We start from the raw sequence: 19,887 nt of genomic DNA on the forward strand, positions 1-19,887 counted from the left end.
TTCAATGTGCTTCTTCCCTTTCCAGATTGATTTCTCCTTTTCCTTTGGTTGCGTCGGCCGAATCTTACGAGTAGGGCACTAGTTTCTGTAGTGCCCTATCTCTCTACATTTAAAATAAGTTATGTGAAATTTACAATTTGAATTTATAATTTTACCTTTTGGATCCATGATAGGATTCTCCCCTTTGACTGTTACCATCTCGAATTCAGACTTAGATTCAGGTATTTCTTCCTTGCCCATCAGTGCTAAGAAATTGGTCTGATCAGATTGTTCTAAATCTAGTTCGGAGGTTGACTCTGGGAATACATACTCAGATTCAAACTCAGGTTCTACTTCATCTTTTGGCTCTGAAGGAATCTCATGAAGCTCGATCAACTTTTCCCAAAGCTGCTTAGCATTGTTGAATTTTGCAACTCGATCAAGCTCTGAATTTGTTAGTCTGCATAGGAGAGTACATGCTGCTTTTGCATCTGCCTCGATTTTTCTTCTTGTTTGTGTATCCCACTTGTCACAGGCGATGGGTATTGTTGGTGCAAGGTGCACCAGAATCAAACCTGAGTTTTGATGTTGTCAAAGGTTCAAGTTAAGTCTTGTTATAATCTGATGATTTGGCTAAGTGTACAGGCTATTTACTCAATCGAGAAAGCCCTAATCATGGCCAGACAGTAAAGTCTAAATAGGTCTGGAGGACCCAGCGTTTTGGCAGGTAGGTTGAAATAAATAACTGGAGGATTGACAGTGAGGTCGGGTTCTTGAAGGGAACAACCTAAGGTTGCTGATCCAACTGAAGAAACCGGGATGGTTTCCAAGTTGAGATCAAGATAGTCCTAACTGTTATACTCATGTATATTACTCATGTATTATAACTGTGCTAACTTTGTTTTGTAGGAATACTATTGTTATATCAAACTAACTTTGTGTTGTAGAATCATATGACCCCTTGAGCTTCAAAGGGTCATAACTTTTGACTCATAACTCAGAATCAGGCTCTGTCAGCGGCCACACGTCCAGCACTCAGAAACCTTCAATTTACAAAGGGTTCAGTCAACTGAAACGGAGGTTCAGTCGACCGATCAAGGCATTTTATCAGTCGACCGAAAAAAGGTTTGGTCGACCGAACAGGCAAATTTGGCAAAACAGTTCAGGCTCGCAAACATGGTATCACAGCATGATCGGTCGACTGAAAATGAGGTTCGGTCGACCGAACAATAAAATCATTAATGGAGCATTAAGTGCGGATCTCGACGAACACGGAAGGTCACTGTTCGGTCGACGGAACAACGTAATCGGTCGATCGAACCATTAAAGATCAGTTAATGCAAAAGATCGAGCCAGCGTCAGACTCCAGCCAGGAAGGAAGGAAGCGGGTTCGGTCGACTGAACAGAGGGATCGGTTGACCGAACAACAATGACACTTATAAAAGGAGCTCGAGGTCTGAGGCTCAAGACAACTCTTTTCTGATCGACTCAAGTTCTGTTCTGCAAGCAAACCGTGCTACAAGCCTTCATCAGCTCAGCAAGCTACACTATCCGGAAGTGTCGACCAAAGCTTCAACTGCATTTACTTATCGGTATATTTTTATATAAGCTTGCATTGTAATCCACTTAAGCAAGATAGTAGGGTTGTTACTATCTTGCTCATTTGTATGATCTGCTTCTTTCCGAGGATCTCGGAAAGAAGAGCTATAGTGATTTGCCCATCCGTACGATCAAGGATCGCGGGCCTTCGAGTAGGAGTCGAGCTAGGCTCCGAACAAAGTAAACGAACTTGTCCCTTTATATTTTCCGCTACTTACTCGAATTGTTTTGAAATACGAAAAGAAAAGTTTTTAAAAGAGCGTGATATTCACCCCCCTCTCTATCGCACTTAATCGATCTATCAGGTATACCTTCTTCGAAGGGGAGTATAAATCCGATCTGAACTATGGTCCATATCTCCACTTTGGGTCATCAGTTGGTGCTCCATTTGGTCTTTCCAGTATCCGAAATTCTTGCTAGACAAGAGTGGTAGGCGTGCGGTGCTTTTCCCATCTTGGTAGGCCATTAAAAAATAATCTCGCACACAAAAAAAAATAATAACAAATGTCCCAAGACTTGGTCTTAGATTAGTAGTGCGGGAAAAAAAAATAAAACTAGTAATTCACTAATTTTTTTTAAAAAAAATTGTTACGCCCCCAAAGGAGTCCCTACCGAAAAATTTCGGCAGCATCTCCCTTGTACCGGTGATAATCTAAAGCATACAAACATAAAAAATACATCAGCTACATACGACTTGAATATATACACAACTACACAGTTTATATTCAGTCCACTCAGCTAGAACATAATAAAACACAACCACACAGTTATATATATACAATAAACATCCCACTCGACTGTATAAAAAAACTAACACAGCGGAAAAACGATAAAGAAAAGCCCATACAAACCAAATCAACACACGGCTAGCTGGCTAGGCTTTATACAATAACACAAATACAACAACAACACTAAATACAAGTAATGCATAAACGAAACCCAAAATGATCTTCAGATGTGACGTAGGATCGATAGACAGGATACTCCAAGTGACACACCAACCATCTAACTGCTACCTGAAAACATAAAGGTATAAATGTTGTGGTGAGTATAGGTAACTCAGCGGGTAATAGACAGAATAGTGCATGGTCTATAAATAAACATGGAGATCAAAGGTATACAGTCTCAGTAGGGAATAAAAAACATGATCATACTGACATAGCCAATATACACAAATACCAGTACCAGACTATCCTGCATGGTATAGCGATCATAACTGACATATAAACTGCATAAACCACATCTAACATAATGATAAATACATACCCAATCTGGAAATCGACATATGGTACAATGATCAGTACTCACCGGTTCAGTAACAGATCTGCTCGCAACACCTGTGCAATATATACGACAGCATATACATGTATAATAAATGACATGTATGCAATATGACATGCATATGCAACAATCATATCTCAAACAAGTGCAACATATCACAATCACATGCAACTAGTATCTACTAGGCATGTATGCAAATATAACTCCACAGATGCACCGCGCATCATATGCAAATGTGCATGCATGCTCCATGGTCACCGCTGCCATCTCTCCAGACACCACGATCCTTGTATGACCGAGAGGCTTGAGTCCGTGATAAACTGTACTAGCCTCCAGTACATGCACCGCTATAGGCGGCCGAAGCAGGCGGGTCGCTAAGTAGTTATATAACTACATAGCGAAAGGTTCCCTGACCACTCACATCTTTAGCCCTTTGACTACTGTACCCTTAAGACTCACTACTCCAGAGTGGTCGAGGCTGACAGAACACTGAGAGGCTAAGTAAGTGCGACAGGACTAGCTCCACTCCTAATTACCACTCTCCAATAGTAGCTGAATGGACAACTATAAGAGACCGATAACCCTCTCAATCACAAGGGAGACAATAGTCGTCAGTATGCAATGAATGATGAACATGATATATATACATAATCATGATACAAACACCGTCATAATCGATGGAACAATCCAACCCACATAAATACCTCCAAAATGAGTATAATTGTCATGATACTTCCACACATCCCACCAAACACACGTACACAACTACACATGTATAACCAACCAAAAATCTCCAATACTCCCACCAGACACATGTACACAGAACATAAGTACAATCAACATGTATCCTCCAATAAAAACAAATCAGACACGTGTATATACAACAAATATACAATCAACATAACTCCTCCAAAAGTACATAACAAATACATGTGTACATACAGCATGCAAATGTACGGTCAAAATGATGACTCCTATAACACATACCTGTTGGTCCCTTTGGAGGTCGACAAGAGGGGAGGGGTGAATTGCCCTACAAAAATTAAACTAAAAATCTTTCTCGGATATTCAACTAATTTAAAAGACACTTATAATAATAAAACTAAGAGACTAAAAAGAAAAGAGCAGACACAAGAGATTTACTTGGTTTGCAATCAAGGGATTGCTAATCCAAGGAAAGTAAGCGCACTATCTGATTATCTCCTTCGAGCGGAGTAGCCTCTTTACAGCGTTGACGGCACAAATAAAAGAAACAGAAATGAGAGCACAGAGAAAACTGATTACTAGTGAGATGATTTAACTGTGCATATCAGTGCTATATTTATAGCACTGGTCGGGGCGCTCCAAAGGGGTTACGGGCACCCAAGGGGGGATAAAATTTTATCCCCCAACGATCAGATCGTGTTTGACGGGATCCTGGTCAAAATCCGGTTCGGGCGCCCGGAATGGTTCCGGGCGCTCGGACCAAGAAAGTCAACACAGTTGACTTTTCTCGGTCCGGGACCTCTGCACCGGTTCAGCTCGTCTCGGTATGGGTCTTTATCTCCTGCTCCGCTAGCTTGGGTGATCTCGACCATCCGGAATAGGGCTCACCCGAACCCAAGTTCCGGCCTTCTCCTCGAGCAGCCTTCCTTCTCGGTTTCTCGTCCCTCGAGCACCGCGCACGTTCTTCTCGTCTACCGGTGTACTCTTTCGCGGTCACCTCGTCCCTCGGATGCACCGAGACCGTCGGCTCTCTCCCATGTCGTCCTTCTCGCTAGCCGCGTCTTCCGCTCGACTTCCTGTGTTCCTAAGCTCCTGTACACTTAGACACAAGGGTTAGACAACGCAGGACCTAATTTAGCTTGTTTGATCACATCAAAACATCTTGAGGTTCCAACAATCTCCCCCTTTTTGATGTGAGCAACCCAAGTTAAGTTAGGAAAAATATATGCAATAAAAATAATTTATTTGCAATTAAGTCCAAAGATATTTCAATTTAAAAATTATATACCTCCCCGTAGAATTAACATCTGTCTCCCCCTTTGATCACATAAAAAATAGGGGTTCTTAAACAAGTCTAAGGTAAAAAAAAATTTCTATGGCAAATCTTAAAAACAATTTCTAAAAAAATGTTCTAATTTTCAAAAAAAAAATTCTAAGTCAATTTTCATAAAAAATTTCGAAGCCAGTTATAAAAAAAAAATTCTTAGTCAAAAAAAAATTTTAAGGCAATTTTTATAAACAAAATCCTAAGGTAATAAAAAATTCTAAGTCCATTTTCAAAAAAAATTTTCAAAGGTATTTTTCATAAAAAAAAAATTCTAAGGTAAAAATTTCTAAATTAATTTTAAATATTTTCTAACACAAATTGAATAACTCTTTTAAAGCATTAAGTAAATTAAATTAATGGTTTTTCAGTTAGTCAATTAAACTTTTTATTTCGATACTTGACTTCCAGGTCGTGGCGAGGCACTAGGCCTTCTTGGTTATTGGAGCAACAATCACTTCCTTAGACAAAGCCTCATAAAGAAATTAGTTGTTTAATTTCCTTGCTGAAAATGCTAAGTCTAATTTTAATTTTAAATTAAACAGATTTTTGGAACCCAATAGAGGTTCCTACCTATAGGATTAACCAAGTATTTTCTAGGTACATAGACTTTTGATATATTTCTAATTTGACTTTGATGAAATCTATAATACCAATTTAAACCTCTATAATTTCTAAAAGTAGAAATATTTGAACCATTAGATTTTTTCAATCTTTCTATTTCTTCTTTTAGTTTTTCATTTTCAATTTTCAATTTTTCAAAATCCTCTATAAGACATGATTTTGCCAAAATTCTTTTTGTTTCTAAAATTTCATTTTCTAATTTGGTATTTTTATTTTCTAATTTATACATGGATTTTGCCATTGCCTTAATACCAAAGTAAAGTTCATCAGGGGGGTAAGAGGCATACTTCACTTACCATATCAGACTTGAAGTCTGAATCTCCCCCTGCTTCGCTACTTCCATTTGAGGTTGCTCCCCCTTCATCGATGCTGGGTTATGATGTACTTTGTCCTTTGTAGCTTGCCATCAGTGCTATCCCGGCATATTCTTGAATCTCGGACTCAGATGAAAAAGTGTCGTCCCAAGTAGCTTTAGGTTCTTGTGCTTCTTGGGAATCTTGCCTTTGTCCTTCTTTAGTTCTGGGCAATTTTCTTTTAGGTGTCCTTCCTTTTGACACTGGTAGCAACGCATCCTTCTTCTATTTCTTTGATTCTTTTTACTCTGCATTTCTTTAAATTTATTAGATCTAAAAAACTTTTTAAAATTTCTTACCATGTATGCTTCCTGATCGTCTTCTGAGTCTGACTCGAGTTCATCCCTTTTGGTTGCATTTAGTGCGATCATCTGGCTTGATTCCTTTGTTCCTACACACCTGGTTTCATGCAATTCAAGAGTGGAGAACAGTTCTTCTAAAGTACTTACCTCCATGTCTTTCGAAATGTAGTAGGCGTCGACGATTGATGTCCATTTTGAAGTTCTGGGAAATGCGTTGAGTGCGTAGCGTATTGTCTCCCGATTTGTTACCGTTTCTCTGAGGTTCTCGAGACCAGTAATAAGTTCTTTTACCTTCGCGTGTAGACTGACTACCTTCTCACCTTTTTCCAGACGGATGTTCATCCGCTTGTTCCGGAGGATGTCTCTTATAGCGAGCTTCGCTTCGGACGTGCCTTCGTGGAGTTCCAGGAACTTCTCCCAGAGTTCTTTAGCAGATGAATAGCTTCCGATGCGGTTGACCTCTTGAGGTGGCAACACGCTCAGCAGGTGATATTCTGCACGGCTGTTCGCTACAGACTCATTCTGCTCCTTCTTTGTCCAATGGCTTTCTTATTTTTCTTCTCCATCTTGATTCATCGGAGCTACAAAACCATACTTCATAATAAACCGAATTTCAAAATCAGTTCTTAGGAATACCTCCATACGTCACTTCCAGTCTGCGAAGTCCCCTTCGAATTTTGGTGGAACGATGCTTGGTCCGACCATCTTACTGCTTCGATCGGCGGTTAGTCCTCCTGAAGAACCTCGCTCTGATACCACTTGTTGGTCCCTTTGGAGGCCGACAAAAGGGGAGGGGTGAATTGCCCTACAAAAATTAAACCAAAAATCTTTCTCAGATATTCAACTAATTTAAAAGACACTTGTAATAATAAAACTAAGAGACTAAAAAGAAAAGAGAAGACACAAGAGATTTACTTGGTTTGCAATTAGGGGATTGTTAATCCAAGGAAAGTAAGCGCACTATTTGATTATCTCCTTCGGGCGGAGTAACCTCTTTACAGCGTTGACAGCACAAATAAAAGAAACAGAAATGAGAGCATAGAGAAAACTGATTACTAGTGAGATGATTTAACTGTGCAGATCAGTGCTATATTTATAGCACTGGTCGGGGCGCCCCGAAGGGGTTCCGGGCGCCCTAGGGGGGATAAAATTTTATCCCCCAACGATCAGATTGTGTTTGACGCGATCCTGGTCAAAATCCGGGTCTAGGCGCCCGGACCAGGAAGTCAACGCAGTTGACTTTTCTCGGTCCGGGACCTCTGCTCCGGTTCAGCTCGTCTCGATCTGGGTCTTTCGCTCCAGCTCCGCTAGCTTGGGTGATCTCGGCCATCCGGAATAGGGCTCACCCGAACCCAAGTTCCAGCCTTCTCCTCGAGCAGCCTTCCTTCCCGGTTTCTAGTCCCTCGAACGCCGCGCACATTCTTCTCATCCACCGGTGTACTCTTCCGCGGTCATCTCGTCCCTCTGACGCACAGAGCTCGTCGGCTCTCTCCCGTGCCATCCTTCTCGCTAGCCGCGTCTTTCGCTCGACTTCCTGTGTTCCTAAGCTCCTGCACACTTAGCCACAAGGGTTAGACAACGCAGGACCTAACTTAGTTTGTTTGATCACATCAAAACATCTTGGGGTTCCAACAATACCAACCTATGTACAATCCACATCATATGCACAATCAACATGGTAATTCAATCAACCAGACAATCCCCATAATACATACTCTACACGTGTATACGCAGCAGAGTAGAAATCAAGAGTTGAGACTGTATATGATATAACTAGAAACCTCAAAAATCAAGCATATGTATCAAGCAAGAAAGCAACAAACGGACACGATATAAGGTAAAGCAGCCAATCTATCGAATAATAACCATGCACTAATCTCAAAGGAAAACTACATAGAGGCCAATGAAGAAATACTCGCCTTTATCTATCGATCATGATAAACTAATCCCACGTCGAGATGCTCGCCTCGAATCACCATCCTACAAATCACATGATATATATATTGTTTAGCTAATCACATAATAAACAACTAGCTAAACCCAGAACCTAATCCTACATCGATTAGGTAATCCTGTTTAATTCCACCAAAAGATCCAATTAGATGATAAATCCATCCTTACTCCACAGATCAATCCCTTAATTCTCATAAATTAATTACCAATCAAAACTCATCACATCATCCAACAACTCTAATAACCCTCAATCAACACAATCATTTCCTCCTCCAATTCACATATATATTTAGTAATTCATTTACTACCAAACCTAGCACCATCATCACCTAACAACCAAATCATCAACAAAATGCACACTAATCTCCAAACACACAAATGAATCAATCATGCATAATTCTTCCACGTAATCAATTTCTATCCCCCATGTCTGATAATACAGCCAACAATTAATCCAATTATTAAACAAAAACTCACCTCAATGTATGAACAATAAATCAGATGCATACACCTTAGCAAGAACACCTAATCCATCACTGATCCACAAATTCCAACCCATACAATTTGATATCAAATCTATAAGAAATCTTGTAATCCCATTTAAAACTTGGATTCAACAACCTTACCCCCAAATCTAAATGCCCCAGCTGATGATTTGCTGCTGAAGAAGATCGCTGCTGGAGCCACATCAGTAATCGGCTGCATCCAACAGCATCCGACAACGATTTGATGACATCGCTCATGGTTGTCAAGAAACCAGCGGTGGCTCATGCTTACTGACTACGCAGGAGAGGGCAGATCGGGAGATGAGAACACAAAACCTTCAATCTTTGGGTCGCAACCACACGAAGCAGCACCAATTCGAAAAAAATCGAGAAAGGAAAGATCGGTGGTGGTACCTCCGATGATCGACAGAAATCAATGGGACAGAAAAAGATCGGATAGTCTAAGGCACGACGCATCGATGTTGCAGTGAGGAACCGGAGCTAGGGCTCTGATCATCCAACATCTGGTTGAGTGCGAGGCAACCTCATCATCGCCCAGCGTGGCGACAATCGAACGGAGCGACACCTGCATCAATGAGATCGGAAGAGAGACGCTGTGACTCCGAGATCCATAAGGCATTGTCGGCAGAGGAGGATCATACTGGCGAGGATTGGCTCATTGAGGTGGTCGGCATTGATGCCCGGTGACCGACAACAAATCAAGATCACGAGAGAGGAATAGGGGAGGTCTTCGAATCGGTTGGGGGAAAATAAACCTAGGTTTAATATAATTAAACCTTATATTACTGTAATTAATTAACTCCCACTTATGGGATATTCCAAACAGGCCTCCAACTAGCTCCACCGATTCATCCCCTCAAACGAGTCATATAGACTCCGTTTAAATCCTGAAATTTTTTTAAAAAATTCCTGAAAAATCCAATAAGATTATTTCTCAAATAACCTTATTATTTAATTATTATTTGAGTGTCATATTTTACAATAATAATAATAAAATATTAATAAAAAAATATTATTATAAATTTTAGTAACTGCAATATTTTACTAATACTGATCAATGGTGAAAAGATAAAAATAATTTTTTAAAAAAATAATTTTAGAGAGAGAAAATGAAAGGATTGTAGACGTGCTCGATTGGTGAATTTGTTTTTCAAAGAAGAACCCCCTCTGCTCGATTTGTGATTTCACTAATTCAGAGCGGTCTGACTCTGATACCAATTGTAGGATCATAGACGTGCTAGGGGGGGTGAATAGCACGCGTTGCTTTTTCATTCATTTTGGAAAACTCAAAGAAAATGCAATCGAATAAAGAATGAAGAAAACAAGCAACACTAACAAGCTTTCTTTTACTTGGTTCAGGGCCTGTGGCGACTCCTACTCCAAGGCCCGCGATCGTTAATCACTTTCGGTGTGTAATCACTAATAGCTCAAATAACTATTACAAGTTTGAAGCACAACATCGATATTATAGAGTTACCGACAATACAAAGATAAAGAAACAGGATCGTCGATTGTCGAGGCAGCTGAGCGTTGTTGAGTCATTTTGGAGTAGCGCGTAGTTTAGAAGATCATTCTGAATTCTGTTGTCAGTGTTGTATCAGTGTTGTTTCCGAAGTTGATGGTCGACCCTCCTTTTATAGCTGAGCTTAAACTGATCCAGATCCCCTGATCTCGAGATCAGGTTTGACCCGTTGTCGATCGATCGACCATCCTCCTGATCGGTCGACCGATCCCACCTAAATCGGTCCACCTCCTGGTTCTGCTCCTCGAATATAATTTTTTCATTTGATCGATCGATCTTGCTGTTTGGTTGACCGATCCCTAGCTCATCTGGTTTGATCAACTTGGCTCAACAACGTCTCCACTTATCCTCGATTCGGTCGACCGATCCCGAGGTTCGATCGATTGATCCCGGTCGAATCTAACCCTGCACAAAGTGTTAGTCTCTTGTAAAATAGAGTTAACACATAGTAGGAGAGATTACATGTTGCCAGACCGGTCCTCTAGACTGACTGGACTTTCTACCTAGGGTTACCACCCCTAGGACTTAGGGTTACCTCCCCCTAGGGTTTTCTATAACCTAGGGTTACCACCCCCTTGGACCTAAGATTACCTCCCCCTAGGGTGTCCCACCTGCCTAACCGCAGGTAGGACTTTCCATCACCTAGAGTTATCGCCCCTAGGACCTAGGGTTACCTCCCCCTAGGGTTTTCCACCTGCCTAGAATCTACTAGGACTTTTGCCTAAGACAACTTAGGATTTTCCTACAAGCTCAATCAATCTTGTTAGATCACAAGACAACTTAACTTTGGATCATTTGACATAATCAAAACCCAGGTTTGATCATCTGATGCTTCCCGCACCAACAACTTCTGATGCGATTTACTTCTTGAGGCGGTAATACACTTAATAAGTGATATTCTACTCTACCATTGGCTACGAAATCACTTTGCTCCTTCTTCATCCAGAGGTACTCTTCTTTCTCTATGCCTTACTGATCTTTGGGAACTACAAAATCATACTTAATTATTAAAAGAATTTCAAAGTCTACTTTTAGGAATACCTCCATTCAGTGTTTTGAGTGTGGAAACTCCCCCTCGAACTTTGGCAAGATGAGGCTTGGTCCCGCCATTGATTTATTGACATCGATCAGTGGTTAATCCTTCTGAAGTATCCTTGCTCTTATACCAATTGTTGGTCCCTTAGCGGCTGGCTAGAGGGGGGGGGGTGAATAGCCCTGAAAATGCAAACTCAAATCTTTCTTAATTTTATAGCTTGATTAAAACAAACACTTATACAAAAAAAATAAAAAAGATAATTAATTAAAAGAAAGAGACAAGAAAAGATTTACTTGGATTGAAATTAGGGGATTGCTAATCCAAGACAAATGAAGCTCACTGTGAAGATCTCCTTTGGGCGGAGTAACCTCTTACAGCGTTGACAACTCACATAGTAGTAGACCAGAAAGGGAAATTGTTTACAAGGATTATTTTTCAACTACTGAAATTAGGACTATATTTATAGCACTGATCCGGATGCCTGGAAGGGTTCTGGGCACCTGGGGGTGGATAAAATTTTATCCATGACACAATGGATCGCGATAGCTCGACAAAAGATAAATTTTATGGTCTGGGTGTTGGGATATATACTATAAGCTTAACTTTTGTATGAACATCTGTTTTGAAATATTTTGAAATGAGAATCACTTTGGTCAAATGTCTTCATTTTATATTTACATATATGTCAATGCAGTTGTCCATTTAATTTATATTGTAGATAACATGGTGTGTGGTGCCACATAGAAGATCATGGTATCAGTTCCTTATAAATTATAAATAGTAGCTCACAACCAAGATGGATTGGGATAAACCATTGGAACAGTTGTAGTGTAATTTGGTATTAGTCTGTCTTGACTATAAAATTACACTAGTACACTATATGTGTATTGAGCAGGACCATTTAAGGTTGTTCGATTTGTACTGACTACATAAAAAATAGAACTTCTGTTATTATGGATGTGCATTCTCTTAATCCCGATATAATAACAAGCACGTATACTTAGTATTTATTTCTTTAACTTATCAATAGGTGAGATTTATTCGTTAAATCAATAGGCCCGATGAGTTGGAAAATAGTACTATTTATATGGTGTGTTGTTGATTATAGAAGGAATCTGTGTCCTAATTATTTAGGCTGATGATGCCCCCTTGAGGAGCTCATAAGAATTATCATGTAAACCCTGCAGGTGGACTTAGTTCGACATGATAATAAAGTTGAGTGGTACTACTCTTGGAATTAGATGTTAATTAATTGAGTTATCAGTAACTCATTTAATTAACGGGCATACGATATCTTAAACACAGGGAGATTAATACACTCATGATAACAAGGAGCTCATATTGTAATATGGGATTGGTGCGGTAATTCAATAATAACCCTTTAGTGGTATAAGTTATTATTGATATACTTGGGTTGGGTGTTCGGGCTGAACACAGGAAGCCCAAGTCCATCAGGAGGCCTAAACCAATTCCTCCTCTAGGTCCCTGTTGTAGCTTATATATAAAGCCTCACATCCACCCATCCATAACTTGGTTTGGTTTAACTTGGTTTGGTTTAACTTGGTTATAGAAAGGGAGATTTTTTCTAAACAGAATTCTATTATTTTTCTTTCTTTGTAACCGACGGCAAGCCTATAAAAAGGAGTAGGTGGTCGCCCCTAAAACTTAGTTTTCTCTCTTCTTCTCCTTATGGCCGGCGCCCCTCCCTTTCCTCCTCACCTAGGGTCGGCACCCCTCCCCTTCTCCTTGCTAGGGTCGACACCCCCTTTATCCTTGGTGGTCGGTGCCCCTCCTCCTTGGTGGCCGGCGCCCCCTAATCCTTGGTGGTCGACGCTCCCTCCTACTTGGTGGCCAGCGGATTGGAGAAGAGGAAGAAGAAGAGGAAGAAGAAGAAAAGGAAGAATATTATAAGGTGCCCCATCCTAGAGCCTCCTTTTGTGGCCGGTGGTTTGGATCCAAAGAGATGAAGGGTGGTGTTGTCTTGGTAGATCATCACCCACACGACGTCCAAGAAGAGGAGAGAAATACGACAGAAGATCAAGAGATCTTTAGCTACAAAGAAAAGGTACAACTAGTTCTTTAATTCTACCACGTAATTAGTTTGATTTTCTTTGTATCGATTTTGAATACCAACACAAGAGGCCAGCGATCTTGTACTTCGATTAAGGTGTGCTTTGATCCATCAAGAACTTGCTTGATTGATCAAACACATGTCTGATCAAACATGTGGGTTGCTAGGAAAAATTCTATTCTTGTACAATTTTTTATACATGGAAATTGAAACAGAACAGAATTCCAGCGCCTTCACTGGGTACTTGGACCAGATCCAGATTGCTCGGACTGGGCTGAATCAGCTCGACCAGGGCGTGAGCCGGGGTGCCCTCGCTGCCCGATCTGGGTGCTCAAACCTGGTCTAGGCGCCCAGCCTGGATTGGATAGTCAACAACCTGTTGACTGTCCGGTTTCTCCCATCCTAACTCTGCTCGCTTGGATGATTTCGACCATCTGGAATAGGGCTCACCCGAACCCATTTTCTGACCTTCTTGAGTAATCTTTTGCTTCTGCTTCTCATCCCTAAAAAATGACGCGTGCCTCCTTCTCATCCACCAGTATACTCTTTTGCAGCGCCTCATCCCTCGGACGCACTGAGCCCGTTGACTCTCTCCAATGCCATCCTTTTCGCTAGCTGCGTCTTTCGCTTAACCTCCTGTTTTCTTAAGTTCTTGCACACTTAGACACAAGGTATCAAAAGATAACATGACCTAACTTGACTTGGTTGATTATATCAAAATCTCCATGGGGTACTTACAGTTAATCCAACATTGGTAAAGTTGACACTTTAGGATATTTTCAAGGTATTATGACACCTTGAAAGTCAAAGGTTTAATTTTACTTTTAAAAGAGTAAAATATGCTAAAATTTAAAGATTTGGGCTTAATTAAATTGGTACAAATATGATAGAAGTCAAAGAAATGCCAAGTTAGAATTTTGACATTTTCTTAAGAGATAAGGGCAAACTTATGCTTATTTTTGAATTTAACCATTAGCTAGTTATACTTAGATAGAAAATCTAGGTATTTTTCTTTATGCAAAAATTACCATAATTGTGAGCCCTATCACATGTCATGACATCATTGCCTTTGCATTCATATTGTTATGAAATATGTCACATGTTATGTCATACATACATCATTTAGATATGATAGATTTCTTTTTGAAAATATACATTTAATGTATGTCATGATCATTTTCATGCATAATTTTTAATTCCTTGTAATTAAAGACAATGATATCAATCGACATCCTAGGTTGGATGATCAAAGTTTAAATGTCTAGTTAAAAATGTATGATCCCTTAGTTTTAGGAAAAATCTATTTTACATATCACAAGACCATAGGTTTGACTTGTATGTACTTTTGAGACACAATAGATACAAGTGATATTTTAGGAGGATGTACAAAACTTAAAATGTTAATTTAATGCATCTTTTTGGAGTTTTTATATCATCAAAATAATAGATTATATGAAGTCCAATCATTGGGAAAGCTAATGTACAAGTCATGTGCATTTTGACCAAAGAACATGGTTGAAAATTTATTTAAAAAAATATTTTAAAATTATTTTAGAAAACCTTGGTGAAGTCTATCTTTTGATAGGAATAACCATTGATTAGTTGTGTCAAAAGTAGAGTGAAACATTGAAGTTTTCAATGATTTCTAATTTTGTATCAATCTTTGAAAATGAGAGATATTTTCTTATAAAACTATTTTTCTATGATAGTATATGACATAAGTAATATCTACCCAAGGTTTCATGATTTTTAGAATTTATAGAATTAGTTATGTATTTCTAAATTTCAGTCTGGAATCGAAATTAGAAATTCAGTTACAGTAATTGATTGTGTCAATCGATTACCACACCCCAATCAATCAAAAATTTAGTTACAATAATCGATTAGGGAAATCAATTGGAGTGAATTTCCATGTTCACAAAGGCTTGTGGAATCAATCAAGGGATTGATTAAGAGGTATTAATCGATTAGGCAATAACACACGATGATCAATTGAATCTCAACTTCAATCGATTAAGAGAAGTTGTAATTGATTAGTAGCTTAAATCAATCAATTAAGAAGGTTGATTTTGGTTTAAGTGGTCTGATCTTAGTCCAATAAGTCATGTTTAGTCGAGTTAACCATCTCTAACTCTCTAAAGTTCTTTGATAAGTATTTAAGGGATTTTTTTTTGATGAAAATAAGAAAGGAATGGTTAAAGGGGACTAAGTTGGAGTTATGGAGGAGGTTTAGTTTCAATATTAATTTTTTTCTCATAACTTTAATCTTGGGTTTCCTAAAGGCTTAGAAACTCTAAATTATTATTGGCGCAATGATAGAAGTTTGGTGCATGTTTTGAGGGGAGGTCTTCCTTAAAGACATGATTTAGATTTTTTGGGGGATAAGGAGATAATGGAAGGTTGGGAACCTTCTTTGTTTTGGATAAATGCTCAAAGGTGAGCATACGATAAATGCTCAAGTGTGAGCATAAGATACAATAAAAGGTATGAGACTTTCATTGGATTCCCTTTGAACAAATTGACTCTCGAGAAGAGTTTTTGATGCATGTCAAAAGGGAAGAAAACTATAGGGTTTAAGTTAGAAACCTCCATTCATGCTTAGGCATGGAATGACCTTGAGCTAATGGGTTAGCCTAACTTAAATATATTATCAAACATAAAAAATGAGGAGATTGTTGGTGTAATCATCTTTGGGTCAAGGTTGATCAATTTGACTAAGCTCGAGTGGGTTTAAGTTTGAGTTTCGATATTTGGATAATATGCGGGATGATATGTGAGATGGGAGTCCAAGTGGGTTGAGAGAGATCATACGTTGACAAAGGAAAGTCCTAACTATGGTTAGGTAAAGGAAAGTCTAAATGGATCAAGGAGGGTCACACGTTGGCAAAGAAAAGTTCTAACTGCGGTTAGGCAAAGGAAAGTCCAAGTGGGTCAAGGAGGACCACACGTTGGCAAAGGAAAGTCCTAAATGTGGTTAGATAAAGGAAAATCCAAGTGAGTAAAGGAGGACTACATGTTGGCAAGGGAGACTCCTAACTGAGGTTAGGCAAGAGGAAAATCCAAGTGGTTCAAGGAGGACCGCACTTGGTGATCGAAAGTCCAATGGGAAGTTGACACGAGAGGAAGTCCTAACAGGTCATAGTTGATCGGATGTTAGGTAAGGAAATCCTAGTCTTGGGTCAAGTAAGTTAGGGTTAGACAATCAATTAGGGTAATTGATTGGGCCGAGTCTAATCGATTGGGATAATCTATTAAGGCTGCTCCAATTGATTATGATGGATTCCTAATCGATTGGGAGCTTCGTGAAGAGACATCATGAAAACAATGGCTAAATTTGTTGGCCCAATTGATTCAGCCATTACTAATCGATTGGGCTAATCGATTAGGCATTTTTTTATCGTTAGAAGGAAGAATTGATTGAGGCAATCGATTAAGAAGTCTTAATCAATTGGCTAATCGATTAAGGCCTTTTCACGTGCAAACTGAGAGTTGCAGAATGATTAGATAATTGATTAAGACTCTCTGAATCGATTGAGATAACTCAATAATTGATTATAGTTAAGAAAAAGAGCCATTTTGTAGGTGTTCGAATGGTCGGTTAACGTGAAAATTGATTAGGGAAAAGGTTAATCAATTAGAGGCGTCAAATGAATCCTATAAAAAGGTTTTCATAAAGGTTTGAAGACAACTCTCACACACATTTTGGTCACCGGTTCTTGGGTGTTTGGTAGAATAAGTGCTGCTGCATTTTCCTCCACCAAGAGGAATCTACAAGGTATAAGAAATCAAGCAAGGTGTTTATTGTATTGTATATTCATTTTGTTATTACATTTTCTTATTATGAGCTTGTATGAGGTTTCTCCACCTCTGAATTATTTTCGAGGAGTATTTTTCATAGTGGAGTGTGTGCATTGTATGGATCTCTTGATTAGTCACCTCAAGGATGTGGATACCAAGTAAATTTATGTGTTAGCATTGCTTTGAGTTTTTTTTCGCTACAACAAATCAACAAGATGAAGCGATTGGAACTAATCACCCCCTCTAGCTTCCAGAGTGCCTTAACACAAAGTACTTCTCCTATCCTCCATGTAGTCCTACTTGTCATGTGGAGGTTGTCTCCCGTGTGCCAACTGCCATACATGATTCAGTTGTAGGTATGACTGTCACACAGTTTGTGCCCATGGCTCCTGCTCACTAGTGCTACTTAAGAAATCATAAGTCTATTGTACGTGTGTATTTGCTCGACCCACTAAACCGTGTAGTAAGCCTCTATGTATTGTCCCCTTTGTAGAATGTACTGATGCTAAGATGATATCTTAGATATGTAATGTCTTATTGGTAAGTGGCGAGTATGCATGCTTGACTTGCCACTCCCATTATGTTAATCTATGATTCACCAGGTCAGGTAATATCGAACTTGGAGCGACCGAATCGGCCCCACAAAAGTTTTCCATTGGCCGTCAGGGTAAATCGGGAAGCATTCGTGGCAGGCGGCCTAGAAGCCCAGTATCACTTGGTTTCGAGTCTCATTTGGAGGAAAAATCCCTGAAGGATCGAAAGATGCAATATAGGGGAGGTGAATATCATATGTTAAAAACTTTTCTTTTGAAGCGTTAAAACAAGAGTAGTACAGTAGAAAGTAAAGAACACGTTTTGGTTACTTGGTTAGGAGCCTAAGTCGGCTCCTACTCCAAGACTTGCGATCCTTAATCACACCGTTGGGTAATCCATTAAAACTCTTCTTTTTGAAATCTCTGGAAAGAAGCAATTCATACAATGAAATATGTAAGATAGTAACAGCCTACTATCTTCCTTGAAACTAAGTACAAAGCAAGATAAATAAATATATACCGAACAAATAAGAAGCGATGAGGATCGTCGGCACTTTATTGGACCAGTAACTTGCTTCAAGATGCATTGTAGAGCAGTAGCACGGACAGAGACTTTACACAGAGATGAATAGAAAGCTTCATACTTGCCTCAGATCTTGAGCTCTACTTATATAAACCTTGATTGGTCGACTGATAAATTGTTCGGTCGACCAAACCTCCTATCGATCGATTGAACCCTATGCTTTCCTTCTTTGTTGAGATCCAATCCTTGTTCATTTATGAGCTTTTAATGGTTTGGTCGACCGAATAGTAAACTTTCCTTGTTCACCCAGATTCTCACTTAATTTATCATTAATGAAGTGATCGTTCGGTTGATCGATCCCCGTGTTCGATCGACCGATCAATCTAACTTCCTTCTTTGCTTCGACTTGATCTGATTTGCGCTTAGTGCCACATCATCAAGGTTCGGTCGACTGATCTGCTGGTTTAGTTGACTGATTGGGTTTTGATCGATCTCTGCTTTGTTCTGCTCTGATATGATCTTTTATCTGAGTTGATCTGGTTCAATCGACTGATCCCCTGGTTTGGTCGACCGATCAGGTCGGTTCCCGCAAAACAGAGTTAAACAATATATCCCTGTAAAATAAAGGTTAGCATAGTTATATGATACATGAGTAGTATTTGACAATAATACTATGTTGATCTCAACTTGGAAACCTTCCCAGTTTCTTTAGTTGGATCAGTGACCTAGGGTTTGTTCCTTTCCAGAACACGACCTTACTGTTACTCCTCTCCAGTTTCTTACCTCAACCTACCTATCAAACATTGGTCCTCCAGACCTGTTTGGACTTTCTCTGCTCAGTGTCTGATCGCCTGATCCATTAAGACTTTTCCTGCAATACTATATTAGCCAACAGCAATAATAGTAATATAGAATACTATAGTAAAACTAAACTTAGATTTACCAAGATTCGCTGGTCCGGTCGACCGCGCGCGTTACCTAGAGTTCACTCCTCTAAGACTTCCCGTTACCTAAGGTTACCTCTCCCTAGGATTTTCTCCATCTGACTTCATTCACCAGAACCTAGAGTTACCTCCCTCTAGGATTTTCTCCACCTGGCTTCACTCACTAGGATCTAAGGTTACCTCCTCCTAGGGTTTTCTCCACCTGACTTCACTCAACAAGACTCTGTTAGGATATACCCAATGCGGTGTGTGCTAAAATACATTTCCTAAACATGCGTAGTGGAAAATAAAATAATAATAATTCCTAAATTAATACATCACACGCACTACATGCATACAAGGATATAACATGACAAACATGATCGCATAATTAAATTTTTTTATGGAAAGTAAATTTACTCTAGGTGTACCTTATGGATAACCTATAACGAGAAAGGAATCAACCATAGCGACATTGTCGAACCTCGTCTCTATTTGTATCCACACAGAGCTCCTCAAGATAACTCCTTGAGTACAAGCCTCTTATTCGAAAGTTATTAGCCACGAGCAAAAAAGATGGATCAAGAGGAAGAGGAAGAGAAGCACACAAGGAAGAGTTTTCTTCCTTGTGGTGGTCACAGCAACAAGAGGGGTTTCCTCTTGTTGTTGGCGGCAGGAAGAGAGAGGGGAGAGGGTGAGGAGAAGAGAAATTGGGTTAAGGTTTTCCAAAAACCTTACAAGACAATTAATGATCTCATTGTATAATCTTCTCTCAACCATATCAATATATAACCCTTATTAATGAGTTGGATTAGAAAGTCCAAATCCAACTCATTATCCCTTAACTAAAAATTA

The 19,887-nt window shown here is 39.4% G+C and overlaps 1 long non-coding RNA gene across 2 annotated transcripts; it reads right to left on the reverse strand.

Moving 5' to 3' along the window:
- Positions 1 to 2,246: 2,246 nt before the first annotated feature.
- On the reverse strand, positions 2,247 to 9,383 carry LOC122046728. 2 transcript variants are annotated; one of them, XR_006130367.1, is made up of 3 exons: positions 9,020 to 9,383; positions 8,747 to 8,900; positions 2,247 to 2,594 (listed from the first exon to the last, which is right to left on the reverse strand). It is a non-coding gene; the product is annotated as an uncharacterized LOC122046728 (long non-coding RNA). The 2 variants fall into 2 exon arrangements; XR_006130366.1 differs by lacking the exon at positions 2,247 to 2,594 and adding an exon at positions 8,089 to 8,147.
- Between the last annotated feature and the right edge of the window lie 10,504 nt (positions 9,384 to 19,887).

This window comes from Zingiber officinale, chromosome 2B, assembly GCF_018446385.1.
Source record: "Zingiber officinale cultivar Zhangliang chromosome 2B, Zo_v1.1, whole genome shotgun sequence".
In the NCBI taxonomy this organism is placed as follows: domain Eukaryota; kingdom Viridiplantae; phylum Streptophyta; class Magnoliopsida; order Zingiberales; family Zingiberaceae; genus Zingiber; species Zingiber officinale.